Raw genomic sequence first — 16,938 nt, 5'->3', positions numbered from 1 at the left:
GCTCTGTAATTGAAGCTCTTCCTTCATATGAAGATATACAAATGAAGAAGACTCAGAGGAAAAAGCATGGCCTGAATCACACTTGGAAGTAATGCAGGAATACCAGCCCAGGTCTTCTGAACTCCCAGGGCTTGGGTGGGTTTATTAGTATTATGCAGCAATTGAGTTAATAACGGCAGGTAAATACAAAGTTTAGATGAGGAGATACTGTCTGAAAGGCATACATTGGATAATAGTGATCTGGAACTTAAAATGATGAACTAAAGTGTCCATTTTATCATTGCAAAACCTGAAACGAGACAACTATAAAAATTCAAAACAATGAGTCAAAGACTACCAAAGAAATACAGGTTTTTGTGAATAAAAATAGATTTTGAACAATGGATTTATTTACCTAATTCAGGGATCTATAAACTATGGCCACGGGCCAAATTTGGCTGGCCACCTGTTTTTTTGTTTGTTTGTTTTTACTGGCCACACCCACAGCATATGGAAGTTCCCCTGCCAGAGATTGAATCTGAGCTGCAGCTGCTATAATGCGATCCTTTAACCTGCTGCTGCATTGGGCTGGGAATCAAACCTGCACCTCCACAGCGACCCCAGCTACTGCAGTCGGATTCTTAACCCACTGTGCCACAGCAGGAACTCCAAGGCCACCTCTCTATATAAATAAAGTTCTATAGGAATACAGTTATGCTCACTTATTGATAATGGCTATGGCTGCTTTTGTAATACAATCAAATAGTCAAGTAATTGTGACAGAGCTGTTTGCCCTGCAAAGTCAAAAATATTTACTATCTGGTCCTTTACAGAAGTATGCCAATCTCTGAGCTAAGTCATGATGAAACCAGGACAGATTTAAAGGTGTTAGTAATTAGTCATACGTGTTAATCCACATGAGTAATTCTCAAACTGTCTCACACACATTCTTTTGAATGTTACATATTATTATGTGAAAATGGGAAAGACTGGCAAAAAAAATTAAGCCCATATGCACTGGGAATGTCCAAGTTAAGGTGAAGGATGTTATTTTATACAGAACTTCCCAAACTCATTCGGCCAGTGGGGTACACACCTAGAGCTGGTGGCCTCAGCTATCACATGGCTGGTCCTCTCCTATAGCTGTTAAGACCTGGAGGAAGAAGCAAAGGAGGGCACAACTGCCAAGACTGGGAGGAACTTATTTCCCTACTGGCCCACCAGGTTTTTTGTATGTAAGATAGAAATAATCAAATTGTTCTTCTCTGGGAGTGAGCAGAGATCAACCCACTATTACAAAGCCTTAGAAAATATAAACTCTTTTAGTTCACATTGTGATAAAAGTGTCCTTCTCAGTCTAAACTAGAGTTTCCTGAGAGACCCTGCAGGGCTGAGATGCAGGGGTTCAGAGAGAAGGATGCATCTCTCTGCACAATGCTAAGCCCAGTATTTGTGTGAGTGTGTGCATGCAGCTTTACACATTTTGCCTCAAGTGTTTTGTTCCCATTAACTATGAGCTAAATGTCTGCTTGAATAATTGTTTCTCCTCTGGTGTTAACAAAAGAACATATGCTATTTCACTTGCATCTCATTAAGTTCTTCAAATATTAGGGTTGTAGAAGACTTGGTGTTTCTACAGAAAAAAATTTTAAGTGTATTCCATTAGCTGTATTTGACAATGTGTTAGTTACTAATATAAAGTATTTTCAAGTGAAATATTCTATGACCACTCTTCCTTTTGAACATGTCATGGCCAGTGGACTCATAATCAGAGCCCCTGCTTGGGACACTGTCTCTTTTGACCCCAGTCCAAGGACACGGGCTGGCCCACAGCAGCCCTCTCCACACCTCCTGACAACCACATCAGCTTGATCCAGAACGGAGGTGGGTATCCACAGGTGTCCAGCCCTCATGCAATGCTTACTGGGTCCCACTGTCCCAAGCCCTTTGAGATACTATCTCTTTTAATTATTATTATCTCCATTCCTCAGATGGTCAATAATGCATAGATCAGATGAAGCACTGGCTTTTGAAAGCACAGCTAGCAAGCTGAAGAGCTGGAATATGAACTCAGACAGAGTTTGGGTTTAGAGTTTCTGCTTTTCAGCATGTTGTAGTGGGCTTGGGGTTCTGATGGCCTTTGAGATCTGCTCTTTCAACTCCTGGATTCCATAAAATACTCCAGTATCCTACTAAACGTTCATTTTTGCTTCAGCTAGCCAGAGTTGGTTTCTATTACTTGCAACTAAAATAAACTTAATAGAAGAGAAAGCACACCTCTCTTCTCAACAAGATTTCCTCTAGAAACAACATCTGAAGGGTACTGAAATCACCATCAGTCGCCACCATCAATGCCACAGTTCAACGCACAGGTAGCATGGGACAGCATAAACAGGCCGAGGGCTGGGCCAGGGGAGCTCTGCAGGAGCAGGGTGCAGATCACGTGTACTTGCTGACCATCACTAAACCCATGCCTTTCGCAGCTCCCTTGTCCCAAGCATCTGTGTACTGCTCAGTGGGGGAGCACAATGAAGCTGGTGCTGCCTGCCTGGGCTCCGTGGGCATCCTTCACCCTCTGCTCTTCCCCACTACAGTGTAGACCACAGTGAAGCTGAGTGTGTCCTGTAAAATATCCTTTATAGCAAAAGGCATTTGTCTTCCCTTAGTTCCTTTAAAGACGGCTTCTTTGTCCAAAGGCTTTCGTTTTGTTTTTAATCTAACATTTATTGAGCACTTACAAAATTGAGCATTTTTCTAAGTGCTTTGCCTATGTTAATTCTTATAAGTCCCACAGGAATCATACAAAGTTTTACAGAGAGGGGAAACTGAGGCAAAAAGGAAGTGTGCAGCTAGAATCAAGCTAGGCAGTGGGTTCTAGAGCTGACAGCTAAGTCGACTGTAAGAAGAAGGTCCCCTGCTGTCTCTGGTAAAGGCAACCAGGAAACGTGCTGACAAACAAATTGTGATTTTGATAAAAAATGGTTTATAATTGTGCAATTCAAATTATCCCATTTAATGAAGCTGAAGAGAATTGCTCATTTAGGATGTGATTAACAAGAAAATTAAGCATTGGCCTTCAAGCTAGAAAACAGAATGATCACGTTCTTCTTCAAGCATTAGAAGAAGCTGATTTTCCAAAGTGACAGCACTACTTAGGAAAACCCAACGGTGCCTATACAAACCCAAAACATAAAGTAGATTAATTTTTAAAAACTACAATAAGCTCTAGGGGGAGAGGGGTGTTACTCAGGATATCATCCTGATCACTTCTGCCCCATCACTGTTTTTGGACCATGAATGTCTAATTAAAAAGCATATCTTTTCCAATAGGCTTTTACCCTCTGCTCTAGTAATAAAAAACATAAACGAGATTTGTGACTTTAAAAATTGTTCCAAAGAGACATGCCAGACAATACTCAGAATTACTACAAATTTACTTGTTTGGGGAGTTTTACCTCTAGCAATGAATTAATCTTCAAAAAGCCCCCAAACACATGCTTGTGGAGAAAGTGCATCCTGGGGCCCTGAGGAGGGTCAATGCCCTGGCAGACCGTCATCAGTGGGAACAGCATGGTTTACAGCATCTCCCCTCTCCCAACAGCAGCCCGAGTATCAAGGCACGGATCTTGGAGTGGCAGGGCGGGCGGCATGATGCAGACGCTCGAGTGCTCGTTGCACTAGTTGTACCTGGCAGGCTGTGCTGTGTCTGTGCAAAGATAAAATGAGAAGTCCCTGGGCAACCGCAGGCTATCTGTCTCTGCTGCACATGCTCCTGGCTGGGACTCTGCAGTTTATGTAAAAACAGTTGTTTTCTGAAATGGAATGAAAGCAAGCCAAAGGGTGGCCAGCGAGCATAGACTGCAACTGAGAATGAAGTGAAAACAGAGGCCCATCCTGAGGGAATCTGGCCAGGTGAGTTTCTAGTGGCTGGCTGACAGCCCCGAAGCAGCCAGAGGACTTTCTCCTTTATGTCTTGGTCAAGTCTATCAACACCAATGTTCACTACAGGTAGAATAGATGAATGCTTTGAAAAGTGGACTACCATAATACTGTACAGATTTTTCTCCTCCTTGTATTGGCAGAGAATGTCTGTCTGCTTCAGCAGTGTGCAAACTATTGATACTTGGATATTTCAGAGTGAAGTTTTGCTTTTAAAATCGCACACGCATTTTACATCCCCAACATTATTTTTTCTCTCTGGGTGGCAAACTCCCTCTTTTGCCTTTGTGGATGCATGGTCAGTTACGCTCTGTTATCTTCTGAGCTTATTGTATGAATCTTTAGCATTAGCCTCTACAAAGCACAGTGGTCACTTCCCCCAATGAAAGAAAACATCACATTCCAATCGGTCATACTTATGGAAGTTACAAAGGACTCTTTGCCAAGTAATAGCTGCATTTTTAGAATTAAATATTACTTGACTTTTTCAAGCCAACTAAATAGAACTCTCATCATTGTTAAACTGGCTCAACATTTTTCACCTCAATTCTCTTCTTTACTTATAAAGGAGAGCTGAAGATGGAGATGATAAAAATGTAAAGAAATTCTTTCTCTACCTGTGACTATCTGCTGACTTTATTACTACATATGTAAGATACTTTCATTTTGTAAGGTTCCAATAATGAAAGATAGAATGGGCTCCCCCAGACGCCCAGGTGAATAAAGCAGTAGAGAAAGGCGTTGTGGGAGAATGTGACATGAGCTCCCTGTGGGAAAAGGCTGTTGGTCACTGGGTTCAGTGAAAACCAACACCTCTGCTGTGTGGCTGGGTGGAGACCTGAAGCTGAAGCTCAGACAGGCAGCAGGGACTAGGCCAACAACCAAGAACCTGAACCTATAGGGAGAGCTAGCTATCTCGTGCTCTAGAGGGTGACGGAGCAGGGAAGGACTTCCTAGCAAGGACTCCGGAATCTCTGTGTATAAGAGATTCAGCATGACTGTCTTAAGGTTACATTTTTATAGCAAATGTACTGTTCTAATTGAGGACAGATTTCATTCGGAGGAGATGGGGGCTGTAGCCAAGGGATATTTATGGCTGTAGCCTCTTCAAGAGGCCCAGTGATTTAGACAATTTTTTTTTTTTTTTGGCTTTTGTCCTTTTAGGGCCAGATCCGCAGCATATGGACGTTCCCAGGCTAGGGGGTCTAATCGGAGCAGCAGTTACCCGTCTATCCACAGCCACAGCCATGCCAGATCCAAGCCATGTCTGCAACCTACACCACAGCTCTCGGCAATGCCGAATCCTTAACCCCTAAGCAAGGCCAGGGATTGAACCCACAACCTCGTGGTTCCTAGTCAGATTCGTTTCTGCTGCACCACAATGGAAACTCTGATTTAGACAAATATTAATGTTCTACCAGGAACAGAAGAAGAAGGAACCTGTCAAGTAAGCACAGACTATTCCAAAATCCAGGCTGGGAAATCTTGGACCAGATGGGAAAATGCACATCCCCCATGCAGGAACAGCCAAGCTTTCCATGGAAATATAATGAATTCATTTGAGATTAGTTGAGGCCCAAGTTTCTTCTGAGGGGAAATGAAGTCAGTGATGACACCCAGAGGCAAGACCAAGAGGAAATTCTGGGGCTGAGGAGCACTTCGTTTCAGTCATGCCATTCAGCATTCAAGCCACTGGGTCGGGGGTAAGGCAAGGAGGGAAGGCACCTGAACACATCCCTCTAAAGCGAGGATCAGAGACTTTTACTCTTGACTCATCAATTTTGTCCTTTCACATAATTTGCATTCTCAATTTATTTGTAATAGTCCTTCTGGGAAATTCTAGAATCTTCTCTGATGACTTAAGGGGGAAAGCATCTTGCCACATAGTTAGAATATGGAGATCAGCAGTCCCCACATGGCTGGGTGACCAGTTGCCATGGTAGCATAATATATGGATTTTGTGGAATGTTCTTTTGAAACTTTTGAAAGTTTTCAAAATTAGAGCACAGTTTAGCATAACCTAAGTCCACTACATTTTGTCAGTGTTTATCAGGGGTTTCTAGAGATCTGAGCCAATTCTAAAACAACCAGAAAGCTAGAATGGATAACTGGAAATAGCCTTCTTTCATTGCCAGTTAGTCCTTCCACAAAGACCCATGTGAACTTAATGCACAGACTTTATTCTACAAAAGTCTGAGTTCCTGGTAAAAGCTCAGTCAAGGTATGATAGTGCCTGAGATGGACTTAGAGAAACAAACACTTAGTGTTGTAGTGAGGGAAGTACAGATGAATCCATTCAAATTTGTGTAATAAGGGAACGAATAGAACAGTTACATATACATATATTTCCATTAAGGAAAAAGATCAGTAAAGCAGTAAGCTTATATTTAGACTGTAGCTTTTAAAGTGCCAAACTTTTTTTTTTTTTTTTAATTTTAAAAAAGACTAAATTGCCTAGGGCTCTTGGGAACTCCAAGTCCCTCTAGTAGAAAAGTCCCATTGTTAGGAATGCTGCAATTTTTTCCTGCATGAGTGCTATTCTCCATTGCTAACCACTAAGTACACCCAGTGATAGAAGTTCTACCGTAGAACTGTGTTACAGAGATAAGAGAATGCAGTAAAGTAAGCTATGCAATTTAAAATATATATTAAATCAAATAAAAGTTCTAAAATACCTCCTAATCTTTCTGAAACAACCCAAAACTCAGCTGTTCCAAAGTAAGCTGCTGGCTTCTCTCCCAACTTGATGTGATTCTCATTTCCATACAAGTGACAAAACATTCTGGAGGAATAGCCAACCTGTCCAGGGGTAAGATGAAGCCTACTAAGGACGCCAAGAGCTAATGGCTCTTTATTACTTTCTGGTCACTTCAGTCAAGTTTTTCTTGTAGTTCAACCCTCTTCCACATCGCTATCCCTTCCATATATCATACATCCTTTATCTCTGTATATATCACAGTAAGAATCAAAAAATTGTTTATACAACTATCTGTCCTACTAGTCTATGAGCTTCTCAATGGTAGAGAAGGTGTCTTTATTATGCATATTCAACTTACTAATAAACAAAGCTTTTTTTTTTTGTCTTTTTGTTGTTGTTGTTGCTATTTCTTGGGCCGCTCCCACGGCATATGGAGGTTCCCAGGCTAGGGGTTGAATCGGAGCTATAGCCACCGGCCTACGCCAGAGCCACAGCAACGCGGGATCCGAGCCGCGTCTGCAACCTACACCACAGCTCACGGCAACGCCGGATCGTTAACCCACTGAGCAAGGGCAGGGACCGAACCCGCAACCTCATGGTTCCTAGTCGGATTCGTTAACCACTGCGCCACGACGGGAACTCCACAAAGCTTATTTTAATCTTTCATCATCAATATCATTCTCCACTATTTAAATTTCATTTGAGGAACAGTTGCTATGACAATGGAGATACAGATCTAAGAGTACAGCATTTATTATAAATCCTAATTTATTTCCTCATGTGGCTTTTTTTTTTCTGTATTCCATAAACTAAATACCAATAAGCACCTCCTTCATTATATGGAGGCTAGGGATTTAATTCCCAAAGACAAAATTTCTATTTCAACTTCCTGAAAACAAAATGGTATTTCTGAATTTCTGTTATGGGTCCCAAATTTCTTCTGATTTTATCTGTAAGGAGTGCCCTGCAAACACTCTATGAACCTACGGTCCCCTAAAAAGACAAATAAAGATTGCAAAAAGTAACCATCGTGTTTCATTTTAATGTTATTACTTATTAGTTACATCTAATTAAGCCAATACACAGTGTACATAGGTTTGTTTATCAAGATCTCTCCACTCTTTTGAATAATACATATGACTGAAAAATGTGTGATCTGAACAATAAAGCTAGAAATACACTCAAAAGTGATTACCTCCGAAATAGAAAAATAAATGTGTTCATTTTATGCTGTAAAAATACGGTGAACTGGAGGAGAGAGATTAGACCCTTCTCTTCTTATGCTGGTCATCTATTCCATCATGAAAAATATACCTTAGTATTTTGTACCTCAGTAGCTGATGCACTTGCTTGAATGAATCCTTACCAACAGGTAAAATATCATTTCGATTACTTTTTGCCATTTCAAAACCGAGGTGACTCACTCAGTAATGAGATAGAGTAAAAAGCACTTGTTTTTAGTGGGTTTTTCCTGGGGCAGGCATCATTTTAATTTACTTGTCCCAGATGCCACATTTCATCTAGTTGGTATTCCCTCCGTTACTGGGCCTGTTCTCCCCTTACTCAATAAATATGGAAATCTATTCCTCGTCCAGTTTGAAAACTGTAATTTTTACAGCAGTTTTACTCTTTCTGACAAGCATATTTCCACTCTCCTTTCAGTCTTGGAGAATGTGAAGAGCCACATTTTTCCCTGAAAATGCTTTGCATGTGTAAGACATATTTTGGGGTTCAAATTTCCTACATGTATCATTTAATGAGTCTTTACAACAAGGCCTCACAATGCTCTCCAACGTGAGGAAGCAAAGCAAAGAAGGACTGCGGAGGGCCGGGGGCATATCTAGCTGGGGCCAAGTCCACGTTATGGGTCCAATCCCAAGAGTCTTCCCTCCCAGGGTTTTATTTCTGAGGAGTATCAAGCCCCCATCTCAGAAATCTTGTCTCAGTTCTGAGATTAGATTCTAGTCATTTGCCTTTCTTTACCCCCTTTCTGGAAAAATATGGGTTATAATAAAAAAGCAAACAAGTAACCAAGAAATTTAATAATGAAGGAAAAAAAAAAAAAGAGCTCAAACCCCTTTTCTGTAACTTTAATCCACTTCTTTGTATCTCTAATACTAGCCAGTCTCCTTTTTGTATACTGAATTATATCAGTGAGCCCTACCTGAGAAAAACATGATATGAAAAATATTTATTTTTGTAGACAATTATAGCTACATTTATCTCTAGTAGAAAGCTATTTCTTTGTTTAATAAAAACAACAATGAACTAGTCATACCAATGTCTTTGAAAAAGATCATGATACCTGAGTGTCAGGTGATGAGGTGTTAGGCATCAGCTGAAGGTTTGTCAGTTATGCAATGACTGCACTGTGGCCCCATTTCAGCCTCTGCACTGGAATCCTGCCTCAACAGTTCTCTTTCAGACTCGCATAACTGTGGTGGTTGATTTCCTACCTAAGTATTTTTGGAAATGCACCACAATATGAAACACACATCTTAAGACTAGTAACCAGAGCCAGACTGACTGACCCCTCTGTCAGCGCACTCTGAAAGAAGCTTTACAAAAATATAAAGGTAAGACTATCTCTAATGCAAAACAAACCTCTAGGAGACATAGCCTTTCCCTCAAACATGCACAGGTAGAAATAGGAAAGCTGCAGGAGTCCACAAAAAAGGCAGGTATTCACCAGCAGACTTGATGAGAACTATAACAAGTGGAGGAGTCCTTTGAAAGTTACAGCTTAGACAGTAGATACTAGCAAGTCTAAAGCTAGGCTGGAGATCAGTGGATTAAGATATGAACCAAGAGTTTGGCTGAACAACCTCTGGACCCAATTTAGGTACATTTGTGCCGGGGGACTAGGCCTTTGATGAGTCTTTTACTTGTGAAGACTTTACTAGGCCTCAAGGCCTCGGAGTCACAGATTCCCATCCCATCCAACTGGAACAACTACATTCATCAGCTGCCAAGTGCTGAAGGATGTCAAGGTCGATGAGTTAGTTATTCCTCTGTTCCACTTAAATACTGTGTTTGCAGATCATTATGTGACAAGCTCTTATTGAGCATGTAGAATATTTTAAAAATAAAGGCTCAAGACTCACAGCCAGTAGATAATCAAACTAGTATTTTACTACTAACTTCTTACTTTTGACCATGCATAGAGTTTTCATCTAAAGTGTACCTAATATTTATAGCAGTATTATAAATTTGGAAATTGCTTTTTTTCAGATCATTAATATCAAATAAATGCTCGGACTACAATATCAGATATAATACTTTTGCCACATTAATATCAGATATTCAGTGATGAATGTGTACAAAACAATTAATTTAATATGGGGAAGAGGATTAGCCTTGACCCAATAACAATATATGGCAAGAATTGAAAAAATGTTTTAGCTATTAATCAGTAGGAGATTAAAGTGTACCTGGTCTCCAAATAATTAGGAACACATAATCAAAATTCACTGTCTACTGGAGTTCCGATAGTGGCTCAGCAGTTAACTAATCTGACTAGCATCCATGAGGATGCAGGTTCAATCCCTGACCTCTCTCAGTGGGTGAAGGATCCAGCATTGCTGTGGCTGTGGCATAGGCTGGCAGCTACAGCTGCAATTTGACCCCTAGCCTGGGAACTCCATACGCCATGGGTGGGGCCCTAAAAAGAAAAAAAAAAAAAAAAGAAGATAAAAAGAAAAATTCACTGTCTACAAAGATTCAGTTAACTGAATAATCAGTTCAGAAAGTTTTCCTATCTTGAATATTAAAGTCCAAAGGTAGAACTTGATCTCAAACACTAATGGTCTGAGTGCAAAAAATTAAGTGTATTTCCTAAATTCTTCCAATAGGGTGCACTCCAAAATCGCCAGTTACTAATTCATTTTATTAATTCAGTTCAATCTGTTGCTTCCTAGAGCTACCAAATGTTTTCTTTGGCATCATGTTTATAATCAAAATGTTTGCTTTAAAATTAAAATATTTGTTTTGGTGATATGAGTTTCCAAGAGCAGCTGAATCTTCAAAATAACCGAAATGAAACTAAATTCAAATTGTTATACATAATTCTGGCAACTCTCATTGGTAACCAGACTACCATAAAGGAAGAGCAAAATGTCTTTCCTTTTGAGATTAAAGACATGACTGAAAATAACTGATATAAAGAAAAGTGGCCAGCCCATTAAAAATGAACCTGATGAAAAAGTCCAAAAACAAAGGAAATCTAAATTCTCTGGTCTTGGAACATCAGTATATAATTTAGGAAAAGATAAGAATTTAAAAGCATTATGATCAGAAAAATGAAGTCCCCACATGGTACAGTACGTCAAAAGAGAAAAGTAAAGAAACTAAAAGATAAAGTAGACAAAGTTTCTGAAAACTAAAAAATAGAAGTCGTCAAATCTTTTGTGGAAATACTGTAGATCCTAAAGGGGAAAGAAAAAACAATGTGGAATTGTGGTGTCAATGACTACCTGGGACCTATTTTGACAAAAAATATAAAATTGGTTGCTTTGCATAAAAATGCTGGTACATCTGAAGGAAACAGACTCAGGAGTCTCTATAACAGGACTACCACCACCTATGTGTGACAGAGACAGCAGAGAAAAATCACTGGAGGCGGGAACACCAAAGGCATAATGCCATGGTGATATCTATTTTTTAGAAAGAGGTGTATGGGGAGCTATTGAGTCCAATTCACAATGTGACTCCAGGGAATTTCTAGAGAAAATCAGATTTATTAACTTGAATGAGTTTCTATCATGTCATGAGTGGAAGAAGAGAGAGCCAAGCTATTTTGTGTGAACAACGTTGGAACTTAAATGGTAGACACAAGAGGGGCTAGATATGGTTTTAAAATTCATATTTGAAACCCAGAATAATGTATAAGTATTTTTCTTTGTAATTTTTCAAGCTCAGAAATCAAGATAGAAGAGCAAGGAAACTAAGGGATCAGGATATTTAGGTAAAACACTAGTATGTGTACACACACACACACACACGATTGGATAGCCTTTTTTTTTTTTTTTTAAATATGTCATGTGTTTACAGAAGGAAGAATTTGATCTAAAAAGATCTACTATATACAGGGTGAAAGAGTAGGAAATCCTTTGGAGGAAATGAAAAGAATGAATGTGTATATTCAGTTCTTACAGATAATAGCTGAGGGGGTTATAAAATAAAGCTAAATCAAATTGATTGGCAGCAAGGGAGAAGTGATATTAAAGAGAAAGTGATAAGAAAGGAAAATCACGTTTATGGTGATACACTCTAGGAATAATAAAGTAATTATACTGAAGACACTATGGGAATACCCAGCATGTACAAAGGAGGTGCTAGAGGCTACATTAATAGTAGTTAAAGTTCACTGGGAAAAAAATGAGCTGGATGCTATAAAAAAGGCAATTAGATATTGTCCTATCCACTGTATTTACAACTGAGCCACAGGTTTTCATTACAGATATTTTTAGACCAACCCAACAGTAATGGCATTTTCCAGTTCAGACATAATCAGTTCGGCTGAAGAATCTTTTAATTCCACTAGTGGTCTATATAATTAAGTTGATACAAATTAGCACTGTTACTTAGTAGGCAGTTTGCTCTAGATCATCATTGCCTTGACTCTTAATATAGCTGAAATTGAGTTAATTTTCAATGTTTGACATTTATGTAGTGATATCATTTCACTAATCAGAGACACATATACACACAAAAGAGTGCAAGACTCTACTGCACAGAAAATGTTCTTTTTGTTATATATCACTATGCTCACAGTAAAAATTCAGGACACTCAGGGAAAATACTGAAATAATTCAAGAAATTAAATTCAAACCAACCAATTCAATTATGAAATTCCAAAGTGCTTTTTTATCTCATTTGGGTGTGTCTTTCTATCCATCTCCTCACTAATCTATCCAGATTTTCTAAACTAGAAAGAGAATATGGATTCCTAATAGAATTATGATCTCGAGCTTAGTACAACTGGCAATTACTGAAGTCTCTGCCACAACGGCAATAATTACAACAGTCTCCAAGCACAAGTGAGTTGGCTAAATATCTGCAAGAACTAAGATCACTCTTAATCTGCTTCAATTTATTTACCTCTCATGTGACATAAAGGATTTTCCCAGGTTCCTTATGTTTACACTGAGTTTGAAGGTTAAAATCTTTTAGATGTAGACTATGATACTCATACATCAAAGAAACAGCAAGAGCCACCTGACAGTTGTTTGCCGTTCCTCTATTCTACAAATAGTTTTCCTGATTTAAGTAATCCTAAATATCCGTAGTTAAATTTCCCTCACTTCTACCTAATACATACTTCCCATCCACACCCTAAAAAACGGCACTTAGAAAAAGATGATGCCAGCAACTCACTGTAATCAATCATCAGTTTTGATAGGACTTGAATTGACAGGGACCGAACAACACTAAGAACACAGTGTTTTGTGCCTTAGGCACTTAGGTGAGCATACAATATGCAAAAAAGCTGCAGGTGTAAGTTTTTTTTTTTTTTTTGTCTTTTTAGGGCCGCACCTGAGGCACATGGAAGTTCCCAGGCTAGGGGTCGAATCAGAGCTGTAGCTGCCGGCCTACACCACAGCCACAGCAACACCAGGTCCGAGCCATGTCTGCAACCTACCCCACAGCTCACGGCAACACTGGATCCTTAACCCACTGAACGAGGCCAGGGATTGAACCTGCATCCTCAAGGATGCTACTCAGGTTTGTTACCACTGAGCCACAATGGGAACTCCACAGTTAATAAGTTTTAATGACAGACTTGAGTATGAAGATAAAAATAAGGAACTCTAGAGATCTGTAAGTAGAACAAAACAAAAAAAGATTCAAATGTACTATTCTTTTCAGTAACTTTGGTCTGCTTTTTTTTTTTGAAATTTTTATCCTATTCAATTAGTAAGAAATAGCTTTCAGATGACAAAATGATATATGTTGCACTGTTAGTTGCAAACTCACACTCAAAACTAATCAAAGGAGACCAGGAAAAAGAACTGATGAAATACTCATTGTAGAATATTACATCTTATAAATAAGTTGGCTATGGCAGCTTTCTCTTTATCAAAGAAAATTTCTCTCTGTTGTCTAGGAGCACCTTGACAATGGTACAATTTAAAATAGTGAACTACTTTAAAAACACATGCACATTATAAAGTGTAACTCTTGTATTTTAAAATACCTTCTAACCATTTAATATATAAATGATATTACCAGGGGAATGAAAATTATAGTGCTTTTCTTGTTTTACAAAGGAAAAGGACAGCAAATGAGCAATAAGACAAATATTATGAAATAGTCTTTTTTACCAGGAATAAATCAGTAACTAATTATAAGCAGTTTTGTGGCAGAATGAATGCACTACAAGTTCGAGTCAACTAAAGCCATTTTTTGATGTTCTTAAATCGTTGGAAATGGTATTCCAGATGAATAAAAAGAGATACATAGATGTCTATAAAAGCTGACAAGGAGAGTTCCATTTCCTTACATTGAAACTGGTGATTCACTGTTTTCAAGTTGTTACATGTTGATTAAACTGAGCTAATTACATGTTGGTAAAGCTGACCTTCGGTTCAATTTCTTCCAAAAAATAAATGGCTTTAACTAAATAAAAACCAAACCAATCTTCAAAACATTTTTACACATTTAAACTTTTTCATAAAATAACTATTTTTTCATGAAAATAGTTATACTCTTAGTTACTAGGTAACAAAAAATATTCTATTATTTCAGTTTTTTAAAATATAACTTGAATGGCTATTTTCGATGCCTTTTTTTCCTCTTTAGTTACTACATCACTTTGTTAAGTTATATTCATTGAAATGTTTTCTTTTTCAAGTCTAACTGAAGATCATTCTGCTGCCATGACTTGTCAGCTGTGAAGTTTTTTCTCCTCTGCTTTGCTCTGTTCTCACCAGAGCCTGGCCTATTTCCAAAGCTCTATTAGCAATGGGATTTTAATGAGTGACATAAGGAAGAGGGAGCTTATAGTCTTTATGGAAGTTCAGAATTCACGACGATTACAGAAAAGTACAACAACTGTGAAAAGCAGAAAAGGCGGGGGGGGGGAATGAATAAAATGTTCAGGTCCCGATGTTAAATGATTGAAACAGTTTCTATTTAAATGCAAATTTGACTTTTTAAAAGATGGGACTACCAGTAACTGCACCCTAAATGGTAAAATGAAAATCAATTTGAAATATGGGATGAATAAAGTATATGTGGACTTTCTGGGAATAATTTTTTATTATGAAAACTCTGATGCATTTTCCTTTGCTTAATCCATCTTAGACTTCAGACAGCTATGTCTGAGATGAAATGCAAACATTTTTTAATTTGTTTAAGCACAAACATGGTCAGCTCACTAGAGCCTTCCTTGTTCATTCAAGTCATATTTCACAAAATAATGGTCAATAGTATGATGTATGTAAAATACAGGACCAAAAATAAGAGTTTAACCACAGCATTATAATGACCAATAGTCACTATGTGTTTTTTTATGATGTTGGGGAAATCACTTTTAAAAAATGGAAATCACTGCATTCTATTGATTCAAGAACAGAATCTTCAGACATAAGTCAGCAGAGTTGACACTTTCAAATACATAAAATGTGACATCTGCTCTTACAAATGCACTATACAGGCTGTAAATCATCAAAGAGAAAAACAGTTCAATGTCATTTCAGCCACTGTAAGCTATGGTTTACAACTGAGAGATAAAAATAGTCATACTGTCTCTATGACATCTAAACCACTTTTCTATTGCAGTAGTCCATGTTCTAATTTGTCTTTGTGGTTAAATAACACACTATCAATTGTAAGCAACTAGTGTAGTTTGATTCCAGTCAACTGCAATTTTCTATAGCTTTATCTTTTCCCCCCACTGAAGTGACTTTTAGTAATATCCACAACACACTATCTCAATTTTTGTGATTGCTTATGTATGTCAAACTTTTAGTCATCATTCTAAGGACTAATATGAGACACTAATCTATATATGAAACCTATTTTAAATAGAGACATGTATACATTATAATAATTACAGACCTACAATGCACTGGGAAAAATAAGTTTTCATTAGATTTAAAATAAGATCTGAAAGATCAGGGTCTTTGTGTAAGGTTCCTAGTTCTACCACTTATTAACTATGAAAATTCAAGTAAATTATTTAACCTCTATGGGAATCAGGAAACTCATCCAAAAAAAGGGGGGGGGGTAAAATTTCTTATCATTTGTGTGCTATTTTAAAGATTAAGTGAGATAATGTAAATACTTAAAACAGTGCTTGACAAGTTCTCCACATAACACAGTAAACGATGAGTGTGATTGTTAATGTTGGGTTATTTTTTATTATAATTGTTGGTATAATAAAATAGAATACTTTTTTGGGGGGCACAGTAAACAGCAATGTTTGTTAACTTAGTCCAGCACTGAGAAAACTCCAACATAGTAACTTACTCCTGAAACATATGATTATGTTTTGAATTTATTTTACAAATAATGCTAATATTTTCAGAAATTTATTTTGTGTAATCTTAACATGAAAACATCATTATCATAAGTGGTTTTTAAAAAATTATATAATAAAAATGATTACAGCAAGTATTACAACCTAGGTATCATGTTTAAATACACTGAATACTAAAAAGAAGGTAATACTTTCTACAAATCTGTAACAATTGCTGGTAAATGGGATCCTATATAAGTTGATAGGGATTTTATCACATTTTGCATTTGTTAAAGAATAACATATTATAACTTGGAAGAGTAAAAACTATCACAATAAACTATACAACTAGTTTTCCAGTATAATTCATTTCCTAAACAGCCATCAATTACCAAATTTCTATCAATCATCTTTTTTTTTTTTTTAAATGAGCACGAAACAACAAGGAAAGACCTGCTAATAATCAAGTTGGTTTCCGGAATGACAGAGACGTGCTCTCTGACAACCTTCCTGGAACTGAAAACACAGTGTTTTTCATTTTCTCCAAGGTGCCGCAGTGAAGCTCAAAGCCCAATATCCTGGTACCCACAAGCTCCCTAGCCTATGCTGAAAGAGCACCGCTATCCTGGGTGGATTTAAAGCTATTCGTTGCGCAGTTTGGATGCATTTTTCTCCCCAAATCTTTCTATTAATAAAGCAGTACACCCAGGGTCTGAACTTGTCAAACCATAACAGGCACAGCCTTGGGTTGCCTTCTGAGCCTTGGTTTGCCAAATGTGCATGCAGTTATCATCTAAAGCACTCCTCGCGATATGCTCTTGCTTACAGAGACATTTTGCATGGATTCCAAATTAATGTTTGA

The 16,938-nt window shown here is 38.0% G+C and overlaps 1 protein-coding gene across 3 annotated transcripts in view; it reads right to left on the bottom strand.

Moving 5' to 3' along the window:
• TOX (thymocyte selection associated high mobility group box) overlaps nt 1–16,938 on the bottom strand; it is a 302,432-nt gene that overhangs the window by 176,340 nt on the left and 109,154 nt on the right. The window lies entirely within an intron of this gene.

Source organism: Phacochoerus africanus, chromosome 6, assembly GCF_016906955.1.
Source record: "Phacochoerus africanus isolate WHEZ1 chromosome 6, ROS_Pafr_v1, whole genome shotgun sequence".
NCBI classification, from domain to species: Eukaryota; Metazoa; Chordata; class Mammalia; order Artiodactyla; family Suidae; genus Phacochoerus; species Phacochoerus africanus.
This window is presented reverse-complemented; position numbering and strand designations above follow the sequence as displayed.